The sequence below is a fragment of the Apium graveolens genome, chromosome 5, assembly GCF_009905375.1.
Source record: "Apium graveolens cultivar Ventura chromosome 5, ASM990537v1, whole genome shotgun sequence".
In the NCBI taxonomy this organism is placed as follows: domain Eukaryota; kingdom Viridiplantae; phylum Streptophyta; class Magnoliopsida; order Apiales; family Apiaceae; genus Apium; species Apium graveolens.
In genome coordinates this window covers 7922022-7944450 of record NC_133651.1, presented here as the reverse complement: position 1 = coordinate 7944450, position 22429 = coordinate 7922022, and positions in this window count along the sequence as shown.

Sequence of the window (22429 nt, the reverse complement as noted above, 5' to 3'; positions counted from 1 at the left end):
ATCTTATAACCAAGGGTAAATCCAGTTAGCTTTTCATCAGATCCTTAGACAAGAAATGCATTATGATTTGGGAACAAGTCCATCACTAAAAGATTGCAATTAAATCTATAATGACCAAATGCGCACCAAAGTGTGGACTGGACTTAGTAGCTACTGGTGTCAACGAGTTGTAGTTATCCATCCAAATAGAGAACCAATAAAGCATAGCCAATAAGACATGGTACACAGTTACCTCAGTTCTAAGAACAAAAAAGAAATAACTTGAGATAACTATTTTCCTATTGTTAGAACTGTCCGCAGCCTTGGAAATTTCAACTTCGTCTCTAGCTGTTTTATCATCTTGATCCATACAGGGAATATTTTTTGATACCATTGTTACCATCATATTATAAACCTGAGAAATTGGTATGAAAACTAAGTGAAGATAAAATTAACGACCAGAAAAAACATTATAAAAAAATAAAAAAATAAAAAGATGCTAAACTAAAGTATCCAACAATTCCATGCTAAAACTGACAAAAAAAATAATAATTCCCGGCTAAAGAACTTATTCACGACTCATAAGCATTGAAACCACATCAGTTTTACATTTCCAACATATATGCTTGAAACTTAAAATCAAATTAAGCTTAGCATAAATAGATTTTCTTCTTTTCCTATTTTAATAAGAATTATATGTACAGACAACCGGTGGAAATATCCATGATATTATACAACTGTAGTTAATATACTACTTACCAACACAGTGAGACTAGCACGAATAAAGGAGCAATGCAGCAATCTTATTTACATATGGAAAATTATATAATAAGATTCTATGTCCATAACAATCTATCAAATTCACTTTAGTTGCACAATAGTTGCTAGATAAAGTTTGTGCAACATAATTGTGTAATGTGTAATATAAACATTATAAAGATATTAGTTACAACTTTATACAAAATGAAGTGTCTAGGTGGCCCATATTATGCTTTAACATAGATTTGAATTAGTGTATATAGGCTTCTTTATATGCTCTAATATTATTTTTATTTCCAAGAATCAGAGGTATGTTAAGTTTATAAATAAGTCACATGAATACAATTCAGCAAAATATCAGTTGTACCTTCTCCTCAGGCTGACCCGTCTTCTGAGATAGCTCTTTATTGTGAATGCGATCGGCCTGGTAATTATTAATATATATTACACTTACTTTACTCCATATAATTAAACTAAAATGGTAGAGCTTGTATAAACATATTTTATTTAATTAGTTAACATAGATTTGAATTAGTGTATATAGGCTTCTTTATATGCTCTAATATTATTTTTGTTTCCAAGAATGAGAGGTATGTTAAGTTTATAAACAAGTCACATGAATACAATTCAGCAAAATATCAGCTCTACCTTCTCCTCACACTGACCCGTCTTCTGACTCTTTATTGTGAATGTCATCAGCCTGTTAATTATTAATATATATTACACTTACTTTACTCCATATAATTAGACTAAAATGGTACAACTTTATAAACATATTTTATTTAATTTGTTAACATAGATTTGAATTAGTGTATATAGGCTTCTTTATATGCTCTAATATTATTTTTGTTTCCAAGAATCAGAGGTATGTTAAGTTTATAAATAAGTCACATGAATACAATTCAACAAAATATCAGCTCTACCTTCTCCTCAGGCTGACCCGTCTTCTGAGATAGCTCTTTATTGTGAATGTCATCAGCCTGTTAATTATTAATATATATTACAGTTACTTTACTCCATATAATTAAACTAAAATGGTACAGCTTGTATAAACATATTTTATTTAATTCTGAGTAGGTAAGACATAGTCAAACCTGACCCCGAGCAGCCCCATAGGGAAACTCTTGAAACAGGCATTGTGTTTCGATTTCCCTTTATAATGAAAAAAGATAAAGAGATAACTGTAAGGACAAAGCTCATACACTACAGAGTAGATTAAATAAGTTTGAAATTCAACTTTGAAACCTTAAATAAACTCATATGAATGATAGCTTATGGTTTGCCTCAGATAAAAGTATGGCTGAAGGAAAAGAATTATGCTTTCAAAATGAATATAGCTACAAAATTTATAATTGATGGAGACATGGAAGTTTTCTCCTAAACTGTTCTAAACAAAAGAAACTAAGAGAAACTCCAAAGTTCAGAGTCGATATATTATGATATTCTAGTCAAAAGCATTAGAGTGTCTCAGATATTGTATTTGTTAAACATATCATGAATTATATAAGAGAAAAAGGTACTGGAAGAGTATATGTTATTTCATTAGATAACAACCTTATATACTACAAGGTTGTGGTTGTTGAGTTACATAACCACCAGGGAAAGAAGTGTTTCATTTTCCTGGCTATTAAAAGCAGATTTATATAGGATAGGATAACTACGTCTTTAAAAAACACATTACTTCTAACACTCCCTCCTAATGTGTTGTTCCTGAACTCCCAGCAGATTACGCAGCATCTGAAACTTCTTTTTTGGAAGTGTTTTGTGAATATATCAGCAACTTGCTCCTCAGACTTGCAGTAGACTAATTTTATCTCATTTTCCTCGATCTTCTCACGAATGAAGTGATGTTTCACAGCAATGTGCCTTGTACGACTATTATAGATAGAATTCTTTGCCATAGATATGGCTGACTTATTGACACATAGCATCTCTGTTGCGTTTCTTTGCCTTTCATCAATATCCTCCAGAATTCTTCTTAACCAAATAGCTTGCGATGTTGCCAGGGCAGCATCTACGTACGCAGCTTCTGCGGATGACTGTGCAACTGAATCTTGATTCTTTGATTGCCATGAAAATGCTCCTGAATCAAATGAAAACACAAAACCTGTTGTGCTCTTCATGTCATCTCTGGAACCTGCCCAATCACTGTCATAAAAACTAATTAATTTTAGCTCTTCACCTTTAAAATATTTGATTCCATATGCCACAGTTCCTTTTATGTAACGAAGAACTCGTTTGGCTGCTCCAAGGTGAACCTCGCTAGGATCTTGCATATATCTGGACAACAAACTAGAAGCAAACATAATGTCCGGCCTAGTTGCCGTAAGATACATTAAACTTCCAACAATGCTTCTATACAAAGTCCTGTCTACTTTTCTTCCACCGTCATCTTTCATCAATTTTTCATTTGCTCCGAGAGGTGTTTCCATTGCTTTGTAACCATACATATTAAACCTTTTTAACATCATTTCAGCGTATTTGTGCTGACAAATAAACACTCCATCACCTTGTTGGTGGATCTCAATCCCAAGAAAATGGTGTAGCAGTCCCATATCACTCATTTCATACTTCTTCATCATATCACTTTTGAACTGATTTATCATATGCTCATCATTGCTAGTAAAAATCAGATCATCAACATAAATTGCAACGATAAGAATTGACATACCTTGCTTCTTCACATTGAGAGTTGGCTCACTCTTACTTTTGACAAATCCATTTTCCAGGAAGTAGTTGTCGATATAGGTATACCATTGACGAGGTGCCTGCTTTAACCCGTACAACGCCTTTTTCAACTTGTAAATTTTTCCTTCTTGTCCTTTAATGACAAAACCATATGGCTGACCTACATAGATTTCCTCTTCTAAATCTCCGTTCAAGAAGGCTGATTTCATGTCAAGTTGATATAATTTCCATCCTTTTTGAGCTGCAAGAGCAATGAGGGTTCTGATTGTGTCTTTTCGAGCTACTGGTGCAAATGTTTCGAGGTAATCAACTCCTTTATGTTGTGAATATCCTTTGGCCACTAGTCGTGCTTTATTTTTTAACCAAGAACCATCTGACTTGTGCTTTATTCTATAAATCCACTCACTACAAGAAAACAAGGTTAAATACAACTGATTTAAATTCGACCGGGGTTAAATTCGACCGCAGGCGGTCAAATCCCTTAGACACGGCTAAATTCGACCGGCCTCGGTCGAATTCAAATGGTCGTATTTAAACGGTCGTATTTACAACCAATTTTAACCGAAAACGGTTGAAATTAAAACCGTTGTAATTTATTTGGCACTCCTAAATTCAACCGATTTCAGTCAAATTTTATATTTAAAAATGGCGGGAAATTTACCCATACTTTTAAATTTTCGAAAAAAGTGAGGAAAATTTCCCGCCCTTTTTGAAAATATATTTCAATGGAATTCGGTTGTATTTAGAATTTTTTAAAATTTAATTTTTTATTAAAAAACTTATTTAAATGTTAGTGAATATTTTGAAATTATGAATATGGGAGAGAATAAACGTTATCCAAATAAAAAAATTTAATTCTTGAAAAAATAAATTGTGCGCTAAAAGAATTTTCTAATTTCTTTATTTGATAAAAAATAAAATTGATGCTTGATTTATGACCGAACACTAGTTATATGTACTAGTCAAAATGATGTTTGACTAGTAAAATGGCAATACAAATAAATTTATTTTGATCTAAAACTTTGGTTATATCACTAATTTATAAATTTATTAAGATCCATACGGTTGGATCATTAAAAAATATTTTTAAATAAATCAAAACGCCAATTCAGGACTAAACACTAGTTAGATATACGAGTTAAACTGATGCCTAACTGTTAAAATGGCAACCAAATAAAATTATTTTGATCTGAAAATTTGGTTATATCACCATATATATATATATATATCTGTTGACATTCATATGTTTGGATCGATAAAAAATATTTTTAAAAAATTCAAAATACCAATTTAGGACCGAACACTAGTTATATGTACTAGTTAAAATGATGTTTGACTGGTAAAATGGCAATCAAAATAAATTTATTTTGATCTGAAACTTTGGTTATATTACTAATATATATATTTATTGACATCCATACGGTTGGATCGATGAAAAATATTTTCCAAAAAATCGAAACACCGATTTAGGACCGAACACTAGTTATATGTACTAGTCAAAATGATGTTTGACTGGTAAAATGGCAATCCAAATAAAGTTATTTTGATCTAAAAATTTAGGTATATCACTAATTTATAAATCTATTAATATCCATACGGTTGGATCAATGAAAAAATATTTTTAAATAAATCGAAACACCACTTCAGGAATAAACACTAGTTAGTTGTACTAGTCAAACTGATGACTAACTGTTAAAATGGCAACCAAATAAAATTATTTTGATATGAAAATTTGGTCTTATCACTAATATATATATCTATTGACATCCATATAGTTGGATCGATGAAAAATATTTTTAAAAAATTCAAAACACCAATTTAGGACTGAACATTAGTAATCTGTACTAGTCAAACTAATGTTTGACCGGTAAAATGGCAATCCAAATAAATTTATTTTGATCTAAAACTTTGGTTATATCACTAATATATATATATATATATATTCATATCCATATGGTTGGATCGATGAAAAATATTTTCAAATGAATCGAAACACCAGTTCAGGACTAAAGACTAGTTAGCTATACAAGTCAAACTGATGTCTGACTCTTAAAATGACAACCAAATAAAATTATTTTGATATTAAAATATTGTTATATAACTAATATGTATATCTATTAACATCCATACAATTGGATCTTAAAATCATTTTCAAATTTCTTTTATTTGTTTCATATTTTTGAAATTCGAAATTTATGTCAATTTTTATTAAAAAAATGACCTCTCTATAATTATATATTTTATCGGTCTCAGCGATATTAATGTATAGAGGTTTTACTTCTATCATATTAATTTTAAAAAATTATAATGAGAATGCGAGTAAAACATATTACATCGATAAAAACTATTTTTTAAAAAAATTAAACACCAATCCAGGACTAAACACTAGGTAGTTGGACTATTAAAACTGACGTTTGACTTTTAAATTGACAAATCAAATAAAATTATTTTAATTTGAAACTTTGATTATATCACTAATAGATATCTATTGACATCCATATGGTTGGATCAATATTTTTAAAAAAAAAATCGAAACACCAAATCTAGACTAAACACTAGATAGTTGGACTATTCAGACTGATGTTTGACTTTTAAATTGGCAAACCAAATAAAATTATTTTGATCTGAAATTTTAGTTATATCACTAATTAATTAATATATATATATATATATATATATATATATATATATATATATATATATATATCTTGACATCCATACAGTTGTATCGATGAAAAGTATTTTTAAAAAAATCAAAACACCAATTCCGGACTAAATATTAGTTAGTTGTACTAGTCAAACTGATACTTGACTTTTAAAATGACAAACCAAATATAATTATTTTGATCGGAAACTGTGGTTATATCACTAATAAGAATATCTTTATTTTTTTCAATTTAATTAATATTTTAAGTTAGATTTTATTTTTAAAATTTATATTTATTTTGGTTATTATATCTTATCTAAATTATATCACATGTTTATATATTATTATATTTAGTTATTTTATTTTTTCATACTATATTTTGAACTTCTTTTTTAAATTATTTAAAGGTTAGTAAATATATTAAAAAATATGTCAATAGGAGAGAATAAAAATTATTCAAATGTTAAATTTTAGTTCTTGAAAAAAATAATTATGTTGTATGATCAGAATCTTCAAATTTCGTCAATTTGTTGCATTAGTTTAGGGATAATTTATGTTGTGTAACAAAATTATTCTTAGTCGCTACATTAAAGTAGATTATATGGTTGAATATATAATTTAGGGTTATAAATTTAATATTTAGGATATGGATATATGATTATAGTTTATAATTCTTTTAAAGTAATACAATCGTACATATATTTATAATTTTGATTATTCTTATATTTTGTATGACATTTACTTAATTAATAGTTAATGGGCCGAAATAATTTTGTGATACATGAAATTAGAAAATTGTAAAGCCCAGCCCAAGCTTATCAATTAGAAAAAACAGGGGACTAGGGTTTATTTATATATTCGTCATAAACCTTACTCAGTGTCAGTGCTTATAAAATTGACAGCGGAAAGACAGAGAAAGGGAGGTGGCGAGAAAGAGAGAGGGCTACTGCCTCGCTACCATTTATCTCTTACCAAAACTCGACCCACAATTACAAACCACTCTTCCCCTGCTTCTTTTAAGGAAAGAAACAGAAAACATGTTCTGAATCGAAGGCCTGTTCCTAGTGTTCTTCAAGATCGAGGCCCTGAATTGATGTGTAATTGCATTTTTAAATCGAAGTTCTTTGTTACTTCTGAATCGATGTCGTTATTTCCATTTTCTTCATTTTAATTTGAATTAAGATTTTTTACTTAATTTTAGGTTGTTTGTTCATGTATTGTGCAGTCATGAATCGGTTACTTAATTTTAAGTAATTTTTGTAATTTATTGTTGAGTTTCCATGCTCGCCGGAAAATCTCCACTACCTTTGAGTTATTTCCTTTTCTAGCTTGTTCATGATGTTTTGACTGTATTGCACCGATTCAATGCTTCATGTGCGGTTTGGTAATAGTTTACATTAAGGTTATTGCCTTCGGTAAAGTTCTCATGAAATTCATTTTTTTCGTTTAATCGGCGTTCGCTTTTTCTTGGCCGGAATTAGTTAATTGTTGGTTGTTTTGTTTGTAAGTTTATATATGAATATTAGATTTTCGAATCAATTTTGAGTGTGATAAGCTGAAAAACCAGACTGGGGTTTTGGATTGAATTTGGGCTGCCAGAAGGTGGGAAGACTCACCGGATTTTGGAAATTTTCCAAATTCCGGCATGTTTTTTAAAGCTGGTGTTCTTTAATTTGACCGAATGACATTGAATTTAGAACTGTATTTTCGACCATATATGGTTGAATTTAATTATTGGGTGGGACTTTCAAATATTTTCATAAAATTTAATTATTTAGGCGGTATATTCAAAATTTTAGTCAAAAATAAAAATCGACCGCCCTTGGTCGAATTCTTTCGGTCGTATTTAAACTGTTGTAATTTTCCGGTCGTAGTTAAGCGGTCGAATTTAGTTAAATACGATCGGACTTCTAAATTCGACTCTCTTTATTACAACCGATTCAAAATCAGTCGAAATTAACTAAATTCGACCGCGCGCGATCGAATTAAGCTAAATTCGACCGATTTTTTCCGGTCGAATTTAGCCTTTTTCCTTGTAGTGACTTCACGCCCACAACCTCTTTATTTTTCGGTCTTTCAACGAGTTGCCATGTCTTATTTTTTTCAATCATGTGAAACTCCTGTTCCATTGCCTTCTTCCAAACATCTTCTCTAATTGCATCCTCAAAACTCGTTGGTTCAGTCATGCAAAAATTACACGACTCATAAATATCAGCAAGAGACCACATTTTCAGCGGAGTACTTCCTGAACTTGACGATCTTGCACTATCACTTGAAGGTGATGATGGATTAGTAGGTGAAGTTGGATCAGATGGTGATGATGCTGGTGATGACTGATCATTATTTTTGTCTTCATTTAGAGCTTCTGCTTCAAATGTAATAGTTTGATTTTGACATGCTTCTTTCTCCCAATTCCAGCTAGCTCCTTCATCAAACAACACATCTTTACTTATGATTATTGATTTATTCTTTAAACTATACAACCTATATCCTTTTGATTTTGAGCTGTAACCAAGAAGAATGCATTTTTCACTCGTGTCTTCCAGTTTATGTCTTTTTTCTTTTGGAATATGTGCATAGCAAATGCAACCAAATATCTTTAATTGGCTTACTGAAGGCTTTTTTCTGCACCATGCTTCTAATGGAGTCATTTCTTTAACTGCCTTAGTTGGACATCTGTTAATTAAGTACACAGCAGTATGAATTGCTTCAGCCCAAAATGAATTTGGAAACCCTTTCTCCTTTAACATTGATTTGGCCATATTCACTACAGTTTGGTTCTTTCTTTCAGAAACTCCATTTTGTTGAGGTGAGTACCCAACCGTGAGTTGTCTATCAATTCCTTCATCTTCACAAAATTTAGAAAATTCTCTAGAGGTATATTCTTTACCCCTATCACTTCTCAAAACTTTTATGTAACAACCACTTTGTTTTTCTACAAATTTCTTGAATTTTTTGAAAATGCTAAAGACCTCAGACTTATATTTCATAAAATAAACCCACGTCATTCTTGAGTAATCATCAATAAATAAAACAAAGTACCTATTTTCAGCAAGTGAAGGAGTCCTCATTGGTCCACACACGTCAGTGTGAACAAGCTCCAGCAGTCCCCCAGCTCTCCATGATCCTCCTTTTGGAAAAGAATTTCTATGGTGCTTTCCCATGGCACACCCTTCACACACTTCATTGTTATCTTCAACTTGAGGCAGCCCATACACCATATTTTTCAGTTCCTTCAGCCCTTGAGAATGTATGTGTTCAAGCCTTTTATGCCAAAGCAAGGATTCATCTTTCAGGTGTGCTTTTAAGGCCAAATCAGCATCATAATTGAACATTAGCTGAAAACTTCTGCCCCTTTTCATCTGTATTTTTGCAACCAATTTTCTGCCTTTATTTTTGTCATAAATTGTGCAAGTATCATCCTCAAAATAAGTAGCATATCCATTTTCTATGAGCTGACCAACACTAAGTAGATTCTGATCTAAATCAGGGATTAATAAAACATCATTAATGTATCGTATGCCATCTTTTGTTTGAATACATATCGTACCTTTGCCTCTTGCCTGAACCAATATGCCATTTCCCATTTTCACTTCAGCGGTAATACTTTTATCAATCTTTGTAAATATTGTGATGTCTCCGGTCATGTGATTGCTACACCCGCTGTCCAATAACCAAGTAGTGCTACTTTTCTCATTTGTGACCTGATAATTTGAATAAAAGACTGCATATCCATCTTTTTTTTCTTCAGATACATTCACTTGCTGCTGATTTTTGAACCTGCAATCTTTTTGCAAATGTCCAAATTTCTTACAATGATGACATTGAGGCTTCCCTATGAACCAGCAATCCTTCTCCGTATGGCTACTTCGTTTGCATATTTCACACTTGTTTGTTTCACTTGCATTACCTAAACATCTGTTATAATTACTTTTTCCTCTTCCTCTTTGGCCTCTTACTCTTCGTCTATTGAACATGCCACCTCTTGATGATACTCCTCCATTATAACTGTGAGACGGTGATTCCTTTTTGTTTAAGTTGAGCTTACATTGCAAAACACTTTCAATGGATTTTTCAGAGTGTCTCATCAATCTTTGTTCATGGGACTGTAATGATGCCATCAACTCACCTGATTTTAATGTGTTAATATCTTTGGTTTCTTCAATAATGGACACCATAGCATCATATTTATCAGTCAAGCTAATCAGAATTTTTTCAACAACTTTCTTATCGGTAACCACTTCACCGTACAAAGCCATTTGATTGACAATTTCATTTAATTTTGAATAATAATCCTTCAAACTTTCAGACTCATTCATCATCAAGTTCTCAAAATCTCTCCTGAGGGTTTGTACCTTAATAGATCTTACCTTGGAATTTCCTTGGAATTCTTCTTGCAAAACTTCCGAAGCTTCTTTGCCGTTACAACCCTCATAATTCTGGGAAACAAGCTCTCTGATATAGCTTATTGAATAAAGAAGAGGGCTTTTGCATCTTTCTTTTTAGTCTCCTTTAAGGCCTCCTTCTGAGCATTTGTTACATTTGCTGATTCATCATATCCACTTTCTACTAAATCCCACAAGTCTTGAGATTGGAAAAGTGTTTTCATTTTCAAACTCCAATAATCATAGTTTTCACCATTAAAAATGGGCATTGTAGGTTATTGAATATTCACATCTTGATTTGTTGCAGCCATTGTTGACTTGTTGTTTCCGCCTACTGCTGTTGTTTATGCCCAGTTTCTAATCGAATCTAGCTCTGATACCAATTTGTTAAACATATCATGAATTATATAAGAGAAAAAGGTACTGGAAGAGTATATGTTATTTCATTAGATAACAACCTTATATACTACAAGGTTGTGGCTGGTGAGTTACATAACCACCAGGGAAATAAGTGTTTCATTTTCCTGGACATTAAAAGGAGATTTATATATAGGATAACTACGTCTTTAAAAAACACATTACTTCTAACAGTATTAAAATCAAATCCAATCAAACAACATAGAGTCATAAATAAACACGCACGCACAGATAGAACAAAAAAATGAAAATACAGAAGAAACAAACCTCCTTGATAGCTGATGAATGCCCTGATAACCAATAGCATCAATATGAAAGTACTTAAACAACTCTGACCTGCAAAAGATATTCCAAATAGGGCACATTCGAACCCAATCCAAACACCCAATCGGTGAAAACCCCTTAACAATTAGTACACAACTCAACTCAACTCAATTACCCAACTCGACAAAAAAAATAAACAGAAACAAAGGTAAAATTTTAATTACCTAAATGAATACAAAACCCTAGCAAGTCAAATAAGAAAAACAATTACTAATCAAAGCTTGATGGGAGGGAAGATGCTAAGAAGTTCAAAGCCCTTAATCATTTTTCTCTGTCTCACCACCTTTTCTTATAAATATCTATCCTCGCAAGAAATCTGATTCATAACAAAAACATATCAAAGTAGGTTAAGGAGTAATCAGACTAATTGCACATATATAGTAAGTTAGGGAGTAATCAGACTATTTGCGCATACTTGGTAGTATCAAGATCTGAAGGAGATGGGGGTGGCTCTCTGGTATTGTGCAAAAATGCAACACCTAAAAGCACAGTTCCAAATCCACAGGGCACTGAAATAATCAAATTTACTAAGCATGCAAACTTTAACTGTTCACAGGAGATCTGTATCTCCATCCTGCATACATGTGAATCATCAATTAATTGCATAGATATTTGTAAAAAGGAGAACATGATATATTTATATATATCTCACATGTTCAGTGAAAGCTAATAAAAATGGAGAATATATCTCCTGCCCATAAGTTCGACGCCACTTAGCTCCCTCACCAAGGGGATTAGTTCTAAGATAATACTTACCTTGTATCTGCAATTATGGATGTGAACTTATAAATAACATTGTAAATGAAATCATTTACGGCCAAATTAAAAGAAAATCATATATATTAGAAGACTACTTATATCAAACCAAATGATATAAGTAGAAAACCCGACATACACGGCTGGGAAAATGTATTGCTCCATCATCAAAAAATTAGAAAGATAACATCAACCAGAAAGTGACTTACAGTTAACCCAGCGCACTTGTTAGAAAAAACAAATTGTCCCATTTAGTGCCGCTGCAACACCTCTACCATCATCTTTAAGTAATCTCCTATAATTTGAGATTGCCACTTCTCCGATTACATAAAGGTATTGCATGAAGATAGCCTATAGAACGGATACATTAAAGGTTAGAAATCTTAATTGAGTTGTTATTCTCACCAATTCCTAACGAAGTTTATTACCCTGTGAAAGTGCAGCGGATTTTTCTTTAATCAATTTCGAGATAAGGCTCATACCTATACCAATATAATAAATATAATACCAAAAGTAATCAAATAAGATGAAAAAGATAACGAAAAACAAAGAAATGTGAACTTAATTGGACTACTTGGCAACAAAAAAGTGCCACCAGCAGCACAATACAACACATTTTCAAGTTTCTAGCTAGAATATCACTACAAGAAATAAGGCTATTTACGACGGTTTTTTTGAACTAAAATCGTCGTAATTGAGGCATTTAAGACGGAAAAAAATCATCGTTTTTGCTCGAGTAGTAAGTTCAATTTTTCGTCACAAAATAAAATTGCCTCGAAAGTTGGGAAGCAGGGGCCCACATTCTCAATAAAATAATAAATCTACTTACGACGAAATATTCCGTCGTAAGTTATCAACATATGACGAATAATAATGTCGTATGTTAGTTACTTACGACGGAAGAAACGTCTTATGTTTTCTTACGAGATCCATCTTTGATAAAATAAAACACAAATATACGAGACAACTATACGTCGTAAATTAGTAACTTACGACGGAATATGTGATAAACAACTGTCGTAAGTTTGTATTTCCAGAATAACCAAATTCTGATTTTTCAGTTTTCAGCCATGTTCGGCTTCCAATTTAAATTCTAAACATGTCAAAGTCTAATGCAATCACAAAGTTAACAAAAACTCCCTCGCAAAGTCTAATTTCATTTCCGGTAAGTAATTAAGCAACCATAGCCAAAAATGTGCAAGAACTACAAACAGTTCTGGGGTTTATCAGGCTGGGGTTCAATGTTTTAATGAATTCTTCATTCTGTTTGTGAAAAAAAAGATATTCAAGTTTTAATTAAACAACTTTGCAAACTAAGAGGTCTATTCAATTTATTTCTAAAGAGATTAAAATAATATTATATTGAGCTAATTACAATTAGTCATTTACCCTTCCATTACTGAGATCGAGTTTGAAAAAAGCCCATATGTCCTTTTGGTGAACCCCGAACAAATCATGAGTATGCATATATCTTAATAATCTAAAAATCATTGTTTCACTTTAAAAATATATTATCAATAAATATACATATTCATATATTACTATTTATTTAATATTTTGTACTTATGGTTTTTGTAAAAAAAATGTGCCCCTTACTACTAAAATAATTTATTTTTGGATATACTATCTCTTACTATCCAAAATTGCATAATATTTAAAAATGTTTGTTTTATATTGTTGTTAAGTAACATTGTACATAACATTAAAAAAATAAGTATATTGTGCATTGTGCATTGTATTCAAATAATTTATTTTTAAATATATAAATACCTCTCATCAATTAAAATTGCATATTATTTAATAAAAATGTGTCTTTCATTTTTTAATTTTTTTTGATGAAAAAAGTCCAACTATATTATATATAAATATATGTAAAAAATTGTACTTTATTTTTTCCAGCTGTATACAGATTTCACAAATTAAATGAGTATTTATGAAATTTGTATTTCCTGGATGTTATCCACGGTAAACATACGTTTATACTTTGAAATCAATGATTATGTTATTGACTTATTTTTTCATATCCCTCTATTCTACTATAAATACATACACAATCTATATTCCTCATACACAAATTACAAATCATAGAGTGCCCTTTTTTTATGTATTCTTGTATAGAATGATAGTAAGAAGATCTCTCATATAATGATAGTGTAAAAATATTTAAATTTGTTAACAAAAATATGTTATAGTTTATCAAATCCATATAAATTGAGGATGTTCATGGTACATCATTATATTGAAATTATTTTTTTTAAGATGATGATGTTTCATGAACAATCCTTAGATTATATAGATTTTGTTTTTTAACCGTTGTATTCACAGAAATAGAAATGCATATTAATTCAAGAAAATTAGTGATACAATTTTCTTTTATATTATTGGTTAGTTATATTATTGAGGATTTGTGAATGCAATGAGTTGTTTCAATAATTTGGAAACATGAGCTAATCTCATTCTTAACCATATGTGAGATGGGATTGCAAAGTCTTTTTACCATAATTTTTATCTGTCTGTTTATCAATTTTAATCATGTATGTTTATATTCATTGGTGAATGTAATAATGGGGTAGGGGTGATACATCACTATATCAAATTCAAATATTTAAATGAAGATTTATCATACTTTAGTTTCTAATATAAATATGTATTAATGGTAGAAAAATAATTAGCTAATTTTGTTAATGTAGCTATTAAGTACTTTTGTTACAATCAATTTGATGAAGAGGTCTTTGAAAAATCATTTAATCTCCTTGTTGCCTATATGCTATGTGGATCTCACACGTTTAATTCCATTCTAATCCCCTAATGTGTGTGTAAGGGGTTTTATAAATTTTCATTTGACATGTGATCATGGACTAAGGTAATAAGTTTTACTTTTTATACTAAAAAATATAACTTGACAACATTCAAATGTGGTATAGGAGTGTTACAAACTACTATTTGAAAATGCTAGTTTAATATGACTACATGGCAAATGAGAAATTCTCAAATCAAATATCCACGCGTCTAACATATTAGAATGAACTCGGGTGTCTAATACTAAATAACACTGTGAGCTGCAGGGGATTGAAGTTTCTACTTCATGATGGTGATATGCGTGTAATGCTTGTAAGTAAACCCGATAAATATAATGACTTGTAATTTAGAAATTCAGTTTAATTAAATTCATTTGATGGTCCTCTCTTAGTAAAATGAATAATGATACGATGAATAGATGAGGTAACTCAAAGGAAAACTGGGATTGATTTGCAAGTGTTGTGATGGAACTAATGGAGAAACAGTCTGCATAAACTACACCGGTTCACTCTTGCTCTAGCCTTTAGTGTAATCCATGGAAGCGACCATGATCAATTTATACTTATGGTCCGTGTACAATATTCTCTAAAACATTTGGTTGAAAGATCAAAGAAGCACATATATGTGACCGGATGAATAAATTGTATAACATCATGTTTATAGATTCTTCACTTTGTTTAACAGCATCCGGTATATTTCTTTATGTTTTTTCCTATGTTCCTTTCTGTTTTGAATTATGTCTGCATTTTCTAACGAGTCTGGATATGAAATTTAATAATAAAAAAATACGAAATTAATGGGTTTCATTTAAGACTTTACAAATATGTAATAATGGTATGTCGCCATTTACATGTATAATAATTTGAATTGTGAGGAGGGAATTGGACATGTGTAGTCTGAGGATATTTCTATTTGTATTAAATGAACCTGTTCGAAGTGGATTGGTAGCTTAATCCATTTGTGGATCGAGATGTGATGGACGTTTGCAGCTCTTGGGCTCCTCATCAAAAATCAATTTCTTAATGTCTATATTCAATTGTAATTTACAATAATATTTTATATCCTAATACGCTTGACCCTCGGGCCACACCTAACGGTTAGAAACAAAGTGGTATGATGCAAGTACAGTTCTATTTAATTACAAGAGAAACCATAATGAATACTTCAAAATAGTTTGTCCAATAATCGTCTAAAAAGGAAAGACAACTAGAAAAATATTCTCTGCCAAATTAAAATTGTTTGCTACAAAATTAATTCTCCCCAACATAAAATAATTTCCTAATTTTGTTAATGTAGCTATTAATTACTTTTTTTATAATCGATTTTTCATTTGATGAAGAGGTCTTTCGAAAATCATCTAATCTCCTTGTTGCCTATATGCAATGTGGTATCTCCCACCCATAATTCCATTCTAATCCGCTAATGTGTATCTAAGGGGTTTTATAAATTTTCATTTGATATGCAATTATGGACTACGGGTAAAGAGTTTTACTTATTATACTAAAAAATATAACTTGACAACATTCAAATGTGGTATAGGAGTGTTACAAACTACTATTTGAAAATGCTAGTTTATTATGACTACATGTCAAATGAGAATTTCTCAATTCAATTATCCACCCGTTTAACATATTAGAATGAACTCGGGTGTCTAATACTAAATAACACTAGGAGTTGCAGGGGATTGAAGTTTCTACTTCATGATGGTGATATGCGTGTAAGTAAACCCGATAAATATAATGACTTGTAATTTAGAAATTCAGTTTAATTAAAGTCATTTGATGGTCCTCTCTTAGTAAAATGAATAATGATACGATGAATAGAGGAGGTAACTCAAAGGAAAACTTGGATTGATTTGCAAGTGTTGTGATGGAACTAATGGAGAAGCAGTCTGCATAAACTACACTGGTTCACTCTTGCTCTAGCATTTAGTGTAATCTATGGAAGCGATCAAGATCAATTTATACTTATGGTCCGTGTACAATATTCTCTAAAAAAATTGGTTGAAACATCAAAGAAGCACATATATGTGCTAAATGCATAAATTGTATAACATTATGTTTATAGATTCTTCACTTTGTTTAACAACATCCAGTATATTCCTTTCAATTTTTCCTATGTTCCTTTCTACTTTGAATTATGTCTGTCTTTTCTAACGAGTCTGGATATGAAATTTAATAATAAAAAAAATACAAAATTGATGGGTTTCATTTAAGACTTTACAAATATGTAATAATGGTATGTCGCCATTTACATGTATAATAATTTGAATTGTGAGGAGGGAATTGGACATGTGTAGTCTGAGGATATTTCTATTTGTATTAAATGAACCTGTTCGAAGTGGATTGGTAGCTTAATCCATTTGTGGATCGAGATGTGATGGACGTTTGCAGCTCTTCGGCTCCTCATCAAAAATCAATTTCTTAATGTCTATATTCAATTGTAATTTACAATAATATTTTAGATCCTAATACGCTTGACCCTCGGGCCACACCTAACGGTTAGAAACAAAGTGGTATGATGCAAGTACAGTTCTATTTAATTACAAGAGAAACCATAATGAATACTTCAAAATAGTTTGTCCAATAATCGTCTAAAAAGGAAAGACAACTAGAAAAATATTCTCTGCCAAATTAATGTTGTTTGCTACAAAATTAATTCTCTCCAACATAAAATAATTACCTAATTTTGTTAATGTAGCTATTAATTACTTTTTTTATAATCGATTTTTCATTTGATGAAGAGGTCTTTCGAAAATCATCTAATCTCCTTGTTGCCTATATGCAATGTGGTATCTCCCACCCATAATTCCATTCTAATCCGCTAATGTGTATCTAAGGGGTTTTATAAATTTTCATTTGATATGCAATTATGGACTACGGGTAAAGAGTTTTACTTATTATACTAAAAAATATAACTTGACAACATTCAAATATGGTATAGGAGTGTTACAAACTACTATTTGAAAATGCTAGTTTATTATGACTACATGTCAAATGAGAATTTCTCAATTCAATTATCCACCCGTTTAACATATTAGAATGAACTCGGGTGTCTAATACTAAATAACACTAGGAGTTGCAGGGGATTGAAGTTTCTACTTCATGATGGTGATATGCGTGTAAGTAAACCCGATAAATATAATGACTTGTAATTTAGAAATTCAGTTTAATTAAAGTCATTTGATGGTCCACTCTTAGTAAAATGAATAATGATCCGATGAATAGAGGAGGTAACTCAAAGGAAAACTTGGATTGATTTGCAAGTGTTGTGATGGAACTAATGGAGAAGCAGTCTGCATAAACTACACTGGTTCACTCTTGCTCTAGCCTTTAGTGTAATCTATGGAAGCGATCAAGATCAATTTATACTTATGGTCCGTGTACAATATTCTCTAAAAAAATTGGTTGAAACATCAAAGAAGCACATATATGTGCTAAATGCATAAATTGTATAACATTATGTTTATAGATTCTTCACTTTATTTAACAACATCCAGTATATTCCTTTCTATTTTTCCTATGTTCCTTTCTCCTTTGAATTATGTCTGTCTTTTCTAACGAGTCTGGATATGAAATTTAATAATAAAAAAAATACAAAATTGATGGGTTTCATTTAAGACTTTACAAATATGTAATAATGGTATGTCGTCATTTACATGTCTAATAATTTGAATTGTGAGCAGGGAATTGGACATTTGTAGTCTGAGAATGTTTCTGTTTGTATTAAATGAACGTGTTCAAAGTGGATTGGTAGCTTAATCCATTTGTGGTTCGAGATGTGATGGACGTTTGCAGCTCTCCGGCTCCTCATCAAAAATCAATGTCTTAATGTCTAGATAATGGGATTCTTCAAATCTTTTTTTCTTACTTGTTCAACTTTTGGGGGTGATAGAGATGTTCTAAATATTTTTTAGTTTGCACCCATGATGGCATTTGGTCTAGTTGTATGATTCTCGCTTAGGGAGTGAGAGGTTCCAAGTTCAATTCTTAGAATTCCCTATTTTCCCGACTATTTTAATTTGTTTTTTCATTTCCCAGCTTATCGCATAATACTATAAGTCTATAAGTAGTTTTCCACTTTCATATGACATGTAGAAGACTTAAAATTTCTTTATAGAAATTTTACTACATTCACATTCCAATCAAACAAACATCAAAATACAGGAATTGTCTAATATAAGGAAAGCAAAATCTAAGTAATATGAAAATTTAAGGTAAAAACAAAACCAGTTCATTTGCAAACAAAGCACTAGAAACTACTTACTAAATCTCTTAAATTAAGCTGACATGAAAAATAAGATTTTTTTTTATCTCGTTGCCTTAAAAAACTCTTACCTCGAAATTCTTGAATGGTGTCTCTGTTTTAACCCCCTTTACGCACCAAGCACCCTTCGCATATGTTATGGTCACAATCATTTAGGGTAGTACAGTGTTGACACTGTCAGGCATCTGTCAATTGGACATGCTTTTCTTTCACTAAAGTAACATCAACTTCAAATAGGCCATTTTCTAATCCCTTGAGAAAGTTCAAAAAATATCTTTGAGTTACCTTAGTTAAGTTTATAAGCTCCTTACGAATTTTTTTATTAAATTCTTCTCAGCTAGCCTCATCTTTAAAGTATTTTTGCAGCTTATTTTCTAGGTAATCATGTAGCCTTTCTAAAGCCACCTCAGCCTCACCTTGTGGTTACTCAAATAGTTTTGTTTTCGTATATGCTTCTGGTGGCATAAAATATCCATAAATATAAGTTCATTTTAACACTCGCCTTTATTCAAAAATCTGCTCCCAAACTTCCGTAACAAAGCTTAGGTGTTCTTGCTGACAATATTTTTTCTCAAGTTTCTCAAGTTTCTTATTTTATATGTGGCTTAGATCTGCTAATACTTTCTCTCTTGACTTTTCATTTAAAGCCCACCTTTCATAATAATGAGCATATCTCTTGATGTATTCGTGAGCCGATGCTCTAAGCCTAACAACTTCACATTTTCCTCTCCTCATAATCTCCTAATAAGTACTCAGTAGCATCCTTCAGCTTACATACAAAGATCAAAAGATCGTGTTCTCTAATTTAGATGATAGATGCATCTAACATGTTTTAAAGACTAAAGGTGTATAATTTTTTATTTCTGTATTCTCTTGACAATCACAAGAAAGTTTCTATGATTAAACAACAATGCCATCATAAAATCTTACATAAGTTATCACCATTTCGGTGTATATATGACCATTAAAAGACTTGGCCATACTTTAATACCCCCGTACATTTATTTGATTTTTTAATAGTAATATATATATATATATTTAATTATGTGTTAAGTTGTATAAAAAAGCTATTAGAAGAAATAATGCAAGGCTTCATGAGGGTAATCTTTAATGTAAATAATGGCAAATTGGCAATGATTACTAAAATATAGCTTGTAAAGAAGCTAAAGAAGCTTGACACGTAAATAGTTAGATTATCACTAATTTATTATGCCTTTAAAATGTTAGAGACCATCCATTTATTCAAGGCATACGTCTACAACTTCTGTGGAAAATTTGACATTAGTGACTTGATGCAGCTAAATTATGTGGCTTCAGGCTCATAAATATATGATTAAGTAACATTCAAATCTTAATTTATTGAGAATTAAAATATATTAAAGTTTTAATGAAACAACTTTGCAAACTTAAAGGATTATTCAATTTATTTCTAAAGAGATTAAAATATTATTTTATTGTGCTAATTAACAATTAGTCATTTACCCTTCCATTAGGGACACTTGTATAGTCCAATTTCAAAATAGCTTATGTGTCCTTTTAGTGAACCACCAACAAATCATGAGTATGCATATATCTCACTACAACAAATTAGGCCAATTACGACGGTCAACTTACGACGGAAAAAAATGCGCGCCCAACTTACGACGGAAAAAAGTAAAACGTCGTAATTATTTATGACGAAACCCAAAATCGTCGTAAGTTTAGTATTTTATTAATAAAATTATTGACGATACGATTAAATAAAAATGAAAATTATTTGAAATTGCGACGATTTAAACATTTCGTCGTAAGTTATTTATTTTTATTAAAATTTACGACGGAAATTAAAATTCGTCGTAAGTTATCAAAGAGGGAAATTTAACCTTTTCCCCAAATTTTTGGGGGGAAAATAAAAATCATTCGAAATTGCGACGGTTTGAACATTTCGTCGTAAGTTAAATATTTTTATTAAAATTTTAATTTGAAATTAAACAAAAAATATATTTCATCTAAATTTACGATGAAATATTTTTGACAAAAAATATTTGAACATCTAATTTACGACGGAAATTAAAATTCGTCGTAAGTTATTAAAGAGGGAAATTTAACTTTTTCCCCAAAATTTTGGCGTTAATTTGACTTTTCTCAATTTTTTGTAGATAATAATTTAGGACGGACTCCGGCATAAAGTAGCACATGTTTTTTGATAATTTCAATTTTTAAAAAATATTATTTCATGATCCAACCATATTAATGTCATCATTTATTTGTTTGGGTGACATTTCAAGAATTTGAGAAAAAAAATTAAATATTTTGATAAAATAATTTAATATGAAACATTGATTATCACTAATATATAGATATTGTCATCCATACGGTTGGATCGCTGATTTTTTTTTAAATAATCAAAACACAAATTCAGAACTAATTACTAGTTAGTTGTACAAGTCGAACTGATGCTTGACTTTTAAAATGGCAAATCAAATAAAATTATTTTGATATAAAATTTGGTTATATCACTAATATATATATCTATTGACATATATACGGTTGCATTGTTGAATTGTTTTTTAAAAATAATCGAAACACCAATTAATGATTAAACACTAGTTCGATGTACAAGTCAAACTGATGCTTGACTACTAAAATGGCAAACCAAATAAAATTATTTTGATATGAAGTTTTGGTTATATCACTAATATATATATCTATTGACATCTATACGGTTGGATTGTTGAAAAATAGTTTTTAAAATAATCGAAACACCAATTCAGGATTAAACACTAGTTAATTGTACTAGTCAAACTGATCTTTGACTGTTAAAATGGCAAACAAAATAAAATTATTTTGATATGAAATTTTGGTTATATCACTAATATATATATTAATTGAAATCCATACGGTTGGAATGTTGAAAAATATTTTTAAAATAATCGAAACACCAATTCAAGATTAAACACTAGTTAGCTGTACAAGTCAAACTGATGTTTGACTGTTAAAATGATAAATCCAATAAAATTATTTTCATATGAAATTTTGGTTATATCACTAATATATATATTTATTGAAATCCATACGGTTGGATCGTTGAAAAATATTTTTAAAATAATCGAAACAACAATTCAGGATTAAACACTAGTTAGTTGTACAAGTCAAGCTGATGCTTGACTGTTAAAATGACAAACCAAATAAAATTATTTTGATATGAAATTTTGGTTATATCACTAATATATATATATATCTATTGACATCTATACAGTTGGATTGTTGAAAAATAATTTTTAAAATAATCGAAACACCAAGTCAGGATTAAACACTAGTAGGTGTACTAGTGAAACTGATCTTTGACTGTTAAAATGACAAAACAAATAAAATTATTTTAATATAAAATTTTGGTAATATCACTAATATATATATTTATTGAAATCCA